This window comes from Solanum stenotomum, chromosome 12 (genome assembly GCF_019186545.1).
Source record: "Solanum stenotomum isolate F172 chromosome 12, ASM1918654v1, whole genome shotgun sequence".
NCBI lineage: Eukaryota > Viridiplantae > Streptophyta > Magnoliopsida > Solanales > Solanaceae > Solanum > Solanum stenotomum.
Window position 1 is genome coordinate 26,358,663 of NC_064293.1, and position 12,075 is coordinate 26,370,737.

Here is a 12,075-nt window from a genome sequence, read left to right on the forward strand (position 1 = left end):
AAGTTTGCAAGAGTTGCAGACTACCTATAAGAGGTGTTAGCAAAAGAAATTTTATAAGGTGGAAATTCGTTCTATGGCACAAGAGGAATGTTCTGGCCTTAGAAAAAAATAGTGAGACCTTTCCTTTGAATTTGATAATAATAAAGGTTGGGAAGTGTTCTCGTATGTTGTTGTGTGTTTGTTACTTTGAAATGCTACTTAAAATTAAATTAAGTCTTTCAGACATAGTCAATAACGTGAGAGGGTTAAGGCTGAAGTTTGCAAGAGTTTGTAGACTGCCTATAAGAGGTGTTAGCAAAAACAATAGCCCATTTATCAATTAGTATCAGAGTACAGCGGAGCGATAGTGACAAATATTGATATTCGAAAACTATTGCATAGAGTTTAGACCTTTATTGGGATCACAGATGAATGTTGGGATGATCCAGCGTTGGTGGACCTTCTAACGTAGATTGTTGGTGTGAGACAGGAATTTGAAAAGTTTTGGAGTTAGATCGGTGTATATCGTGCTGATATACACAATCACATGGCTGAGAATTTTANCTATTGCATAAAGTTTAGACCTTTATTGGGATCACAGATGAATGTTGGGATGATCCAGCGTTGGTGGACCTTCTAACGTAGATTGTTGGTGTGAGACAGGAATTTGAAAAGTTTTGGAGTTAGATCGGTGTATATCGTGCTGATATACACAATCACATGGCTGAGAATTTTAAATTTTCATGAGGCAGTGACACTACAAATAGATGGACTGCACAAGGAAAATAAAAATCTTCGTGTAAAAAATTGTGTCAAGGTGGGTTGTTGCTACGTTGGGATCAACTCGTGGAGAATCTTCTAAGGTAAGAACTTTGGAACCTAAAGTCTTTGGTGGCGTAAGAAGTTCTAAGGAATTGGAGAATTTCATGGAATAATATTTCACTGTTGCAAGGGTGCCTAAAATGGAAAAGTTGAATATCACGACTATGTATTTGATTGGTGATGCTATACTTTGGTGGAGAACTCGAAATACGGATGATAAGAGTGCTGGTAGACCCATAATTGATAATTGGACGAAATTAAAGAAAGAAATGTGTGATCAATTTCTCCGTAGCAACGCACCATGGCTTGCAAGAGACAAGTTGAAGAGACTAAGGCAGAATGGTTCAATGTGGGATTACATAAAGGAATTTACCTCTGTGATTTTAGGTATGCAAAATATTTCTGATGAGGATAAAATACATAACTTCATTTCAGGTATGCAAGGTTGGGCTCAAAATGAACTTAGGAGGCAGAATGTTAAAGATCTGCCAGGGGTAATTGCTGGTGCTGATTCGTTGGTAGATTTCTGGTCAACTCGACCTACAAGTGATGTTCCTTCTACTTCGAAATCTAAGAAAAAGGGTGAGAAGAAAGGAGACTGGAAAAGGGAGAATCGTAAGGACAATCCTAATGACAAGGGGAAGGCACCAATGAATAAAGGATATAAAGACAGGCCAACGAACAAGGATGGCAATTCAAAGGGCCTTTGGACTTGTGGTAGTCCTCATCTGGCTTAAGCTTGTCCAAACCAGGAAAGACTGAATGCTTTGCTTGCTGGAAAGTTGAATCAAGGTGAGGAGGAAGAAGAAGTTGTAGCTGCCATGGTGAATCTGTTGGGTTTGTCTTTCAACCAAATTGTGTTGGTTAATAATGTTGAAGAGGCGTCGAATTCATAGAATCCGCATGATTCACTAATTAGCATAGAAATGAAAGTTAAGGAACAACGTGTGTTGGATATGGCTGATACAGGGGCTACTCATACATTTGTGGATGTTAAGATTGCTGCAAAATTGGGGCTTAAGTTGACTAAAAGTCCTTCCTATGTCAATAAAGTCAATTATAAGGCACAAGACATTGTGGGCATGACTTATGGGGTGTCTATGTCGACTGGAAATTGGATGGGAAAACATAATTTGATGGTGATGCCGCTAGGTGAATTTGAAAATATACTTGGGATCGATTTTCTGAGGAAATTCCAGTTTGTTCTATTTCCTCACTTAGATGGGATAATGATCATGAAAAATGGCAAAGAAGAAAGACAAGGGAATTTTGTTGTCTGCTATATCGATTTACAAATGTTTGAAGAAGGTTGATACAACTATCCTTGTTGCGTTAGTCAAATTGAAACATGATGTCACGGTACAAGTGCATGATTGTGTGGCTGAAATGTTGAATCAATATGTTAATGTAATGCCGCCTGAATTTCCAAATAACCTGCCACCAAGGAGGGATATAGATCATAAAATCGAGTTGTTGCCTGGTACGATTGCTCCTGCACATGCTCCTTATCGTATGGATCTGAATGAGTTGGCTGAACTGCGTCAATAATTGAATGAATTGCTGGATGTCGGACTAATTCAGCTATCTAAGGCTCCCTATGGTGCACCTATTTTATTTCAAAAGAAGCATGATGGGATGATGAGAATGTGTGTGGACTACAGGGCGCTGAACAAGGCAATGGTGAAAAACAAGTATCTGGTTCCATTGGTGCAGGATCTAATGGACACGTTGAGCAAGGCATGCTGGTTCACTAAGTTAGATCTTAGGGCAGGCCAGGTTAGAATAGCTGAAGGCGATGAGCCTAAGACTACGTGTGTAACTAGATATGGTTCATATGAATTCCTTGTAATGTCGTTTGGGCTAACCAATGCCCCGACTACGTTTTCCAACTAAATGAACAATATAATGTTTGACTATCTTGATGATTTCGCGGTTGTGTATCTTGATGATATTGTCATTTATAGTCAAACATTGGATGAACAAGTTAATCACTTGAGTATGGTTATGTCTCGTTTGAGGGAGTATACACTTTATGTTAAAATGGAAAAGTGTGAATTTTCTCAAAAAAAGGTTAAGTTTTTGGGGTATCTTATTAGTAAAAATCAAGTTTGAATGGATCCTAAGCAAGTTCAGGCCATTGTTGATAGGCAAGCACCGCGCATCATGAAGCATTTGAGATCGTTTCTTGGATTGACTAACTATTACAGGAAATTTATTGCTGGATATTTGGAAAGGGCAACAACTTTGATTGATTTTTTGAAGAAAGATGTTAAGTGGGTATGGTCAGTAATGTGTGAAGAAGCTTTTCAGAACTTCAAGGAAGCTATTGCATTTGAACCAATACTTAAGTTGCCTAATTTTGAGTTGCCATTTGAGGTGCATACTGATGCGTTTGACAAAGCTAATGAGGGCGTGTTAGAGCAAGATGGTCATCATGTGGCATTTGAAAGTTGAAAACTTAATAATGCGGAGCAAAGATATTCGACTCATGAGAAAGAGATGGTTGCTGTTGTATATTGTTTGCAGGTTTGGAGAGTTTATTTGCTTGGAACTCGCTTTGTGGTGTGGACTGACAATGTACAACAACAACCATCTCTTTCTTATGAGTATAATATCCTTGCTTTGTATCATTCAGTTTTTGACTTTCAAAGGCCATAGGATGACCTTCTTGCCCTAACAAGCCCCCAAGAACTTTGTTAGATGTATTAGTATGCACCTCAAATGGCAACTCAAAATCAGGCAACTTAAGTATTTGTTCAGATGCAAAAGCTTCCTTCAATTTCTTAAAACCTTCTTCATACCTTATTGACCACACCCACTTAACATCTTTCTTCAACAAATAAGTCAAAGTCGCTGCCCTTTTCGAATAACCAACAACAAATTTCCTATAATAGTTAGCAAACCCAAGAAACGATCTCAAATCCTTCACGTTGCGTTGTTCTTGCCAATCAACAATGGCCTGCACTTTCTTAGGATCCATTCGAATTTTGTTTTTAATAACAAGATGCCCCAAAAACTTATTCTCTTTTTGAGAAAATTCACACTTTTCCATTTTAACATAAAGTGCATACTCCCTCAAATAAGACATAACCATACTCAAGTGATTGACATTTTCATCCAATGTTCGACTATAAATGACAATATCATCAAGATACGCAACCACAAAATCATCAAGATAGTCAAACAGTACATTGTTAATTAAGTTGCAAAACATAGACAGGGCATTGGTTAGCACAAACGACATTACAAGGAACTTATATGAACTATATCTAGTTACACTTGTTGTCATGCCTCGAGGCTACCCCTTTGACGTAACACGGGACCAAGGATCACGAGTTACCCCATGCTAACCCTGAAGCTGGCATATCATAAACATACTGAAAGATATCTAAATGAAAACATTAACTAATGCGGAAGCAAAATCAATTGATAACTTAAAGTGAGGAATACCCAACTAGTCTGAAGTATAAAAACATACTCAAAATTTAACAATACTTAAAGATAAACTTAACAAGCCAAGTTGATTCTAGTACTATGTCTAGAAAGCCTCTAACTGACTAGAGTTGCTGGAAATGCCCCCAGCTAACTCTAGATAGATTGAAAATTGAACAAAAGACTACAGATGGAACGCATGTCTGTTGTCCTCGAAATATGAGGACTTACCACTGAAGCTGCTGAATACGGATCGAGAATCGATCTAACGTGATCTGGATGTTGAGTACTTGAACCTACACCATGAAAGGATGTAGCGCATAGTATGCGTCAGAACTTTGAATCTACTGAGCATGAAGGATATAGATACTAAACTAATCAAACATATCTAAGCTGAAACAAGGAATAACTGAGAAATACTATAAATATTGAAAACATAACTGAAAATATAAACTGAATGCAATGACCAAGTACTAATCATGAACATGACATGTTGAAGTGAATACTAAAGTATATATTGAAAACTTGGACAAATGAACTGAGAGTCTGACTGTGAGAGCTACTATTAACTGACATAAAACCACATGAGCTAAACGATGAGACCGATGTATACACCCCATCGAGAGGACCCAATATACATTGCCAGGGGTATAACGGCATGACTGGCGTGACCACTAAATCTGATGCCCAACAGAGGGGACTTATAATCCTACAGGGGCACGTAGTTTTAGGACTATGAGGGTACGTTGAACCCTAGCCCAACTCGGTGTTAAGTCTACTCCCAATTGAATATGTATATGACTGAAATGTAGCTGAAATACTGAATAGCTTAAATGCTGACATGCAATCTGAGATTGCAACATTTATGTACTGATAATTTGACATTTGAAATCTTGAGCATGATTACGTGTTTAACTAACCTAGCTAGTGTAATTTATGAACTAAGAGAATCTACACAACTAGGGTTCTAAGTTTCATGCAAGGAACTAAGCAAACTTTCCAAGAAAACATGATAATATGATTACGAATACTACAACAGCTAAGTCATAACAATTATCCATGGTTTTAGAAACCCTAGGTCTGAACAAGATATAGAGAATTAAGAATATAACTGAGTTCTAGGGACCTACTAGATAAAAGGAACACACTAGTGAAATCCCACATACCTGGTGACGAAATATATGGAGAAATCCTTCGGTTTCATGGCAGGAACGGAAGAAAATATGTTGCGTGCTCTTGAGGGGCTGGTCGACTCTTTCTTCTCTTTTTGCTCTGAGTTTTGGTGATTTTTGAGAATAAAGGTTTTTTGTAGGTTCTGACTAAATCACTAGGCTTAAACAGAGTAACATGATGTAGTTTAGGTATTAAATGATGTAGTTTAAATGCCCAATGCAAAGTGGAAAAGACCAAAATGACCCTGACTTAAAAGCTGACGAAGGCCAACCACGACACCACTGATGGTCCGTCGTTGGGACCACGACCCATGAAGTGGCTCGTGGTTCTTGGCCAATGCTACTAGTTCTAGGGGTCCTTTCCACCAGCCTTCTAAGAGTCCACGTGGAGGACCACAGACCGTGAAGGCCACCATGGTCCTTCACTTGGGCTGGGGGTCTACTGGCGGGAGGACGACAACCCTCCCACAGCCCGTCATCAAGATCACTACCCCTGGTGGACTCCGTGGTCTGACGTTTGGCTTTGGGTTGGTCCTACCTGGCCTCCACGAGCCTTCCCATGGCTTGGTTGGTGGTCCAAGGCCTGTGAAGTGTCCCGTGTTCCACCACTTCTGGGTGGGCATAAACCACAGGAACGTTGACGAACCGTGGTTCTTTTCACGGTTCGTGAACCATGTCGTGGTTCACCAAATTCTATTGTTTTCTTCTTCAAAGTCCAAGCTTATTTCTGAGCTGTTACAGTATCTCCCTCTTGGGAACATTCATCCTCGAATAAAGTCTAAAGTAACTGAGTACAGGGGGAAGAAGTTGCTATCCCTACCACTTAGTACTAGAAACTGATATCCGGCTGAACTGGGTTCCAAGAACATACAAATATGCAAAAAATGTAAGAACAACATAAGGAACATGATACTGAGACTGATGTTATGCAAGAGTAAACTTAAAGACTGTAGAGGAACTATTACCTCAAGCTGAAACGAAATCGAAGGAAAGAGGTGAAGATACTTGGCCTTCATGGCTTCTTCTGCTTCCCAAGTAGCTGCCTCTACGTACTGACTTCTCCACAAAACCTTCACTGAAGTAACTTATTTATTTCTTAGCCTGCGAAGCTAACGGTCAAGAATCTCTATACATATACTGTCTAAGGCATGGCAAAATTATTTTAATGTTGTATTTTAATAATTTCCAGCATGCTGTTTGTATATATTTGTCTATTATCATACTTATCTTGTTCCTATATATTGTTTCTATACTTGGTGTGAGGTATTCGTTCTTTCCTAAGTGTATGAGGTATCCGATTAATATCCGGAGCGTACGTTGGTCAGCCGTACTCTGTAAGGCCGCTGTAGCCAGGAGGGCGTTTAGACCTGTTTGATGGTGGTCCCGTAGCTAAGAAGACTCTAGGAAAAAGAACTGTTGTAAAACCAAGAGAACCTCCCTTAGAAACTCTATTTGGATCTTAGATATGTATTTTAATACTCCTTATATACTTGCTAGCATGTTGTTTATTATTTCTATACTTATTAAACTATATTTTGTTCTGTAAGTCCATTAGACAGTATTTTTAATCATATGGAAAATAACCAAAATATTTTGAATAGTATAAACTTATCCTCGCAATCTACAAGGATTGCTAAATTAGAAAATGATTTACAAAACTGGAGTATACCAGAAGAGCCTTTTAAAAAGATTTACCATTTAGGTAATTTTAGTTATCTTACTCGCCGTAATATTAAGACTTGTGAGTCTACTATTGCTATCAATANAGATTTACCATTTAGGTAATTTTAGTTATCTTACTCGCCGTAATATTAAGACTTATGAGTCTACTATTGCTATCAATAATTCTTTAGAAATTATTCGTCTCCTTAAAGATAATGATATAAATCGTTATAAATCTGATTACAACTATTTGCATATTGGTTTAGTGCAAGTTGCTGTTAAGCCTCTTTTTAGAAAAGGTCTTGATATTCCTGTTTGTGTCATCCTTATAGATGGCAGGTTTTTGAATTTTGATAACTCGATGTTAGGAGCTTTGCAGAGTAATCTTGCTGATGGGCCAGTTTACTTTAATTGTTATCCTAACTTCTCAGTTGACATTAATGATCCTAATGTCATGGATTCCTTGACCCTCAATGTCAAAACCAAAAACTTGAACAGCAAAATCAATACTCGTGAAATAGCTATTATTTACCGAGTTTATTATCGTATTATGAAAACTCATCCTGCTCCTAAGGCTCGTCATACGAGTATAAGGGGTGAGACTATGCTTATGGAAGCCAACCATGAACATAGTTCTATCTTTGTTCCTCGAACTTTACAATGGAAAGATATACTCTCTAGTAATGATTGGCGTTTTGAAAACATAACTCAACCCTTTGCATCACACTCTGAACGATCATAGATCGAAAGAGTTATTCAGTTTCCTGATAGGTCTATAGAACTCAAATTCTTAGACAATCCTGCAAGAAGATCTTCTTCGAATCGAAGGTCGTCTTGGTCCCCTTCTACATCGTGTCCCTCAAGACCCGTCCCCAGACCACCTTCTTCTTCAAAAACCCCGGAGGAAGTCGATGATGATGAAATCATTTCTGTTGCTGACAACAGTAAAGGTAAAGTCACAGGAGTAGACTTTTCAGGTAACGTACCCAAAGTATTTTACCAAGATATTCCAGGTAGTCCTACTGCAAGTGAGATGGAACCTCCCAAGGAAAAGCCATCCTGGTTAGGAATGCTCAAAGTAAGCAAAACCTTTGAACCCAACTTTGGCATCCTACAAGAACAATGGACTCATCCTGACAATCAAGTAAAGAGAAAATGGTATGTTTCTTCTTATACTCTTAAGCAAAGGGAATCCTTTAGAGATTTATGGATGAAGGATATGAGAAGAATTGGTTGCGAAATTGAATTCTTCAAATGGTTTGAAATGACTGGTAGGATTGAAAATTGTACTGAGTCATTACAAGTTATCATTAACAAGTGGTACACTGCTTCTAATAAAGTTGTCGAATCTATCACCCCTCCTTTGGAAGGAATTAATATTCCTATTGCAGGTACAGTAATCAAAGCTGCTCCCTTCAAAGAGAAAAGTGATAAGGCAGATGGACCACTAACATCCGCAGATATTGACAGAGTAGTTGAACAAAACAATTACTCTAACCAAATCCTTCATACTATCTCTAGACAGATAGAAGATACTAAACCTAGCCTCAGTGGAAAGCCAACTCCGGCTTCTACTTCTTCCAACCATAATATAGAAACCTATCCAGGATTCAAAATCCCTGAATTTTCCAAAGAAAAATTCCCAAAACTTTCTGACACTTTTGAAGTAACCGGAAACATCATTGAGAAAATCAATGCACAACTCAACAATTTCAATATCTCTGTAAAAGAGGATAAAACTTCAAAAAAGGTTTCTACCCTTCATGAAGAACCCAATTCCAAAGCCCAAGAGAAATCCAACCTTCTCCAAAAGCTTGCCAGTAGTCGTTTTCACAATATGAAAAACTACCATGATAAACCATCTTTCCCAGACTTACAGTATGAAGAAAATGCCTTTTTATCCACTTCCTCTCACGAAGGAAGAAACATCACCGAATGGAATATTGATGGCCTAGCTGAGCATCAAGTATACAATAAACTTCATGAAATGGGTGTGGCTATTACTGCATATAAAATGCGTGGGTCAGCAGACAGAGATGCTGCTAATATGGTCATTGCAGGTTTCACAGGAATGTTGAAACAGTGGTGGGATAACTATTGCACTGATGAGATCAAGCAACTCATTGTTAACGCCACTGCAACAGAAACAGTTGTAAAAATGGAAGGTAATACACCATCCACTTCTACCGTCACAAGAGAAGATGCTTGTGCTACTTTGCTTTACCACATTGCCAAACACTTTATTGGAGAACCGAAATTATTCCAAGACAGGAGTCTCCAGATCCTAAACAATCTAAGTTGTCCAAATTTAGACAAATTCATCCATTATAAACATGCATTTCTCAGTAAGGTCATGATTCGTCCAGATTGCAACTTGGATTTCTGGAAAGAATGATTCGTCAGTGGCTTGCCCCCTCTCTTTGCAAATAAGGTAAGAACAAAAATCCAAGATCGCAATAATGGTAATATTCCCTATAGCAATCTTACTTATGGTGACTTAGTAAGCACCATCAATATTGTAGCCCCTGAGCTTTGCACAGACATTAAACTCAAACATCAGCTCAAGAAAGAACAATCCTCATCCAGAAAGGAACTTGGAAGTTTCTGTAGGGATTTTGGTTTTATCACTCCACCAGATAAAATCAACAAAGACAAAAAGGAAAAATCTCATAGGAAGAAGTCTCGAAGAAGAGATGATTCTACCAGGCCTAAGAAAAAGAAATCTAGGTCCAAGAGACCTAATGATGCCAAAGTAGATGTATGTTGGACTTGTGGCAAGACTGGTCATAAAGCCAATGAATGTCGCTCTAAAACCAACAAAAAGAAGATTAACCTTCTTAATATCGATGAAGAAACCAAAGGTAAACTTCTTGCTATTCTTGATGAACCTTTTTCTGAATCTTCAGGTGCATCTGATGAATACAGTGATGACGAAGACATTGATCTTGATTATGATTCAGACGCCAGTCAATCAGGAAAAGATTGCACTTGTACCGAAGCTATCTGTACTTGTGATATTACACCTCAAATTCGAGTACTTTCTGACCATTTGAAAGAAGCTCTCTTTGATGTCATCCAACACATTAATGATAATGAGCCTAGGAACCGTTTTCTCCTAGAACTCAAAAATCTTCTTCTCAATAAAGACAAGCCTAAACCCCGTCCGATTATTGAACCTTTCAGTATGAAACAAATCATGAATCGTTCAGATACCCTTTCCGAACCATCTATTTCAGATCTTCGTCACGAAGTATCTAGTCTCAAAGAAGAGATTAAAAATATTAAATCTCGACTTTGTATTGTCGAAACTGACATACTCACAAATCAAGTTCCTAAAGGAGATGCCTTCCATGACCTTCAGTCTAACCAGAGCTCTTCTCACGAAGACCTTGATGACAACATTGGTATTGACCCCTCCAATATCAATAATGATCATTCTGTGGAACCTTTTGTTACCAATACAGGTAATGACACCTCCTCCTCTGCAGCACCAGGAGTAACGGTAATTTCTTCTATTAGACCGCAGAGTCATCATATACCTATAAAAATTGTAGTTAGTAAACATTTTGTTATTAACAAAATTGCTTTGCTTGACAGTGGTGCAGATAGGAATTGCATTGTAAAAGGTATTGTCCCAACCAAGTATTTACAAAAAAGTACTTCAAAACTATACTCCGCTACAGGAGAACCTTTGAAAATAAATTATAAGCTCTCTAAAGCTCATATTTGCAATAATGGCATTTGTCTAACAAATGATTTTGTTATTACTGAAGATATCAATGAAGATATTATTCTTGGAATACCTTTTATCACACAGATAAAACCTTATTTTACTGACCTTGATGGCATTACTACTACTATTCTTGGAAAAGATTTACACTTTCCTTTTGTTAAAACCCTTTCACAAGATGAAAGTAATTTTGTAAGAGAAAACACTGTTTTCAGAATTAATAACCTTTCCCAACATATCACCTTTTTAAAAGATGAAATTCGTGTTAAGAAAATCCAACAGATTTAAAAAACCCCAGAGATAGTTACTAAGATAGCTAATCTTCAAGAAAAATTTGAAAAAGAAATATGTTCTGATTTTCATAATGCTTTTTGGGAACGCAAAAAACATATTGTGAATTTACCATATATCGAAGGATTTAATGAACAGGCTATTTCCACTAAGGCAAGACCTATTCAGATGAATCAGGAGATGATGGAATTTTGTAAAAAGGAGATTGATACTCTTTTGAAAAATAAGATTATTAGGATTTCTAAATCCCCATGGAGTCGCTCTGCTTTCTATGTCAACAAAAATGCAGAGAAAGAAAGGGGAGCACCAAGACTTGTAATCAATTACAAGCCATTAAATTCCGTTTTAAAATGGATCAGGTATCCCATACCTAACAAAAGAGATCTTTTGAAAAGAACTTTTAAAGCAAATATATACAGCAAATTTGATATGAAATCAGGATTTTGGCAAATTCAAATTTCAGAAAAGGATAAATACAAAACTGCTTTCAATGTTCCATTTGGGCAATATGAATGGAATGTTATGCCTTTTGGGCTTAAGAACGCCCCTTCAGAATTCCAGAATATCATGAATTCCATATTCAATGATTATTCTTATATGTCAATTGTATACATTGATGATGTGTTAATCTTTTCAGAAAATATTGATTCCCACTTCAAACATCTTAACACATTCTTCAAAGTTATAAAAAACAATGGTTTGGTGGTTAGTGCCAAGAAAATGGTTTTATTTCAAACCACCATTAGATTTTTAGGTCATGACCTTTACCAAGGCACTTATAAACCTATTTGCAGAGCCATAGAATTCTCTTCTAAATTCCCTAATGAAATCCCTGACAAAACCCAACTTCAGAGATTCTTAGGAAGTCTGAATTACGTAGCTGATTTTATTCCAAAAGTCAGACAAACTTGTCAACCATTGTATAAGAGACTCAGAAAAAATCCAGTTCCTTGGAGTATTGAACAAACCCAAGCTGTCATCCAAGTC

At 37.5% G+C, this 12,075-nt stretch overlaps 1 pseudogene; it reads left to right on the forward strand.

The window, feature by feature from the left end:
• Positions 1–526: 526 nt before the first annotated feature.
• LOC125847257 (uncharacterized) lies at positions 527–3,459 on the forward strand (annotated as a pseudogene).
• The last annotated feature ends 8,616 nt before the right edge of the window (positions 3,460–12,075 follow it).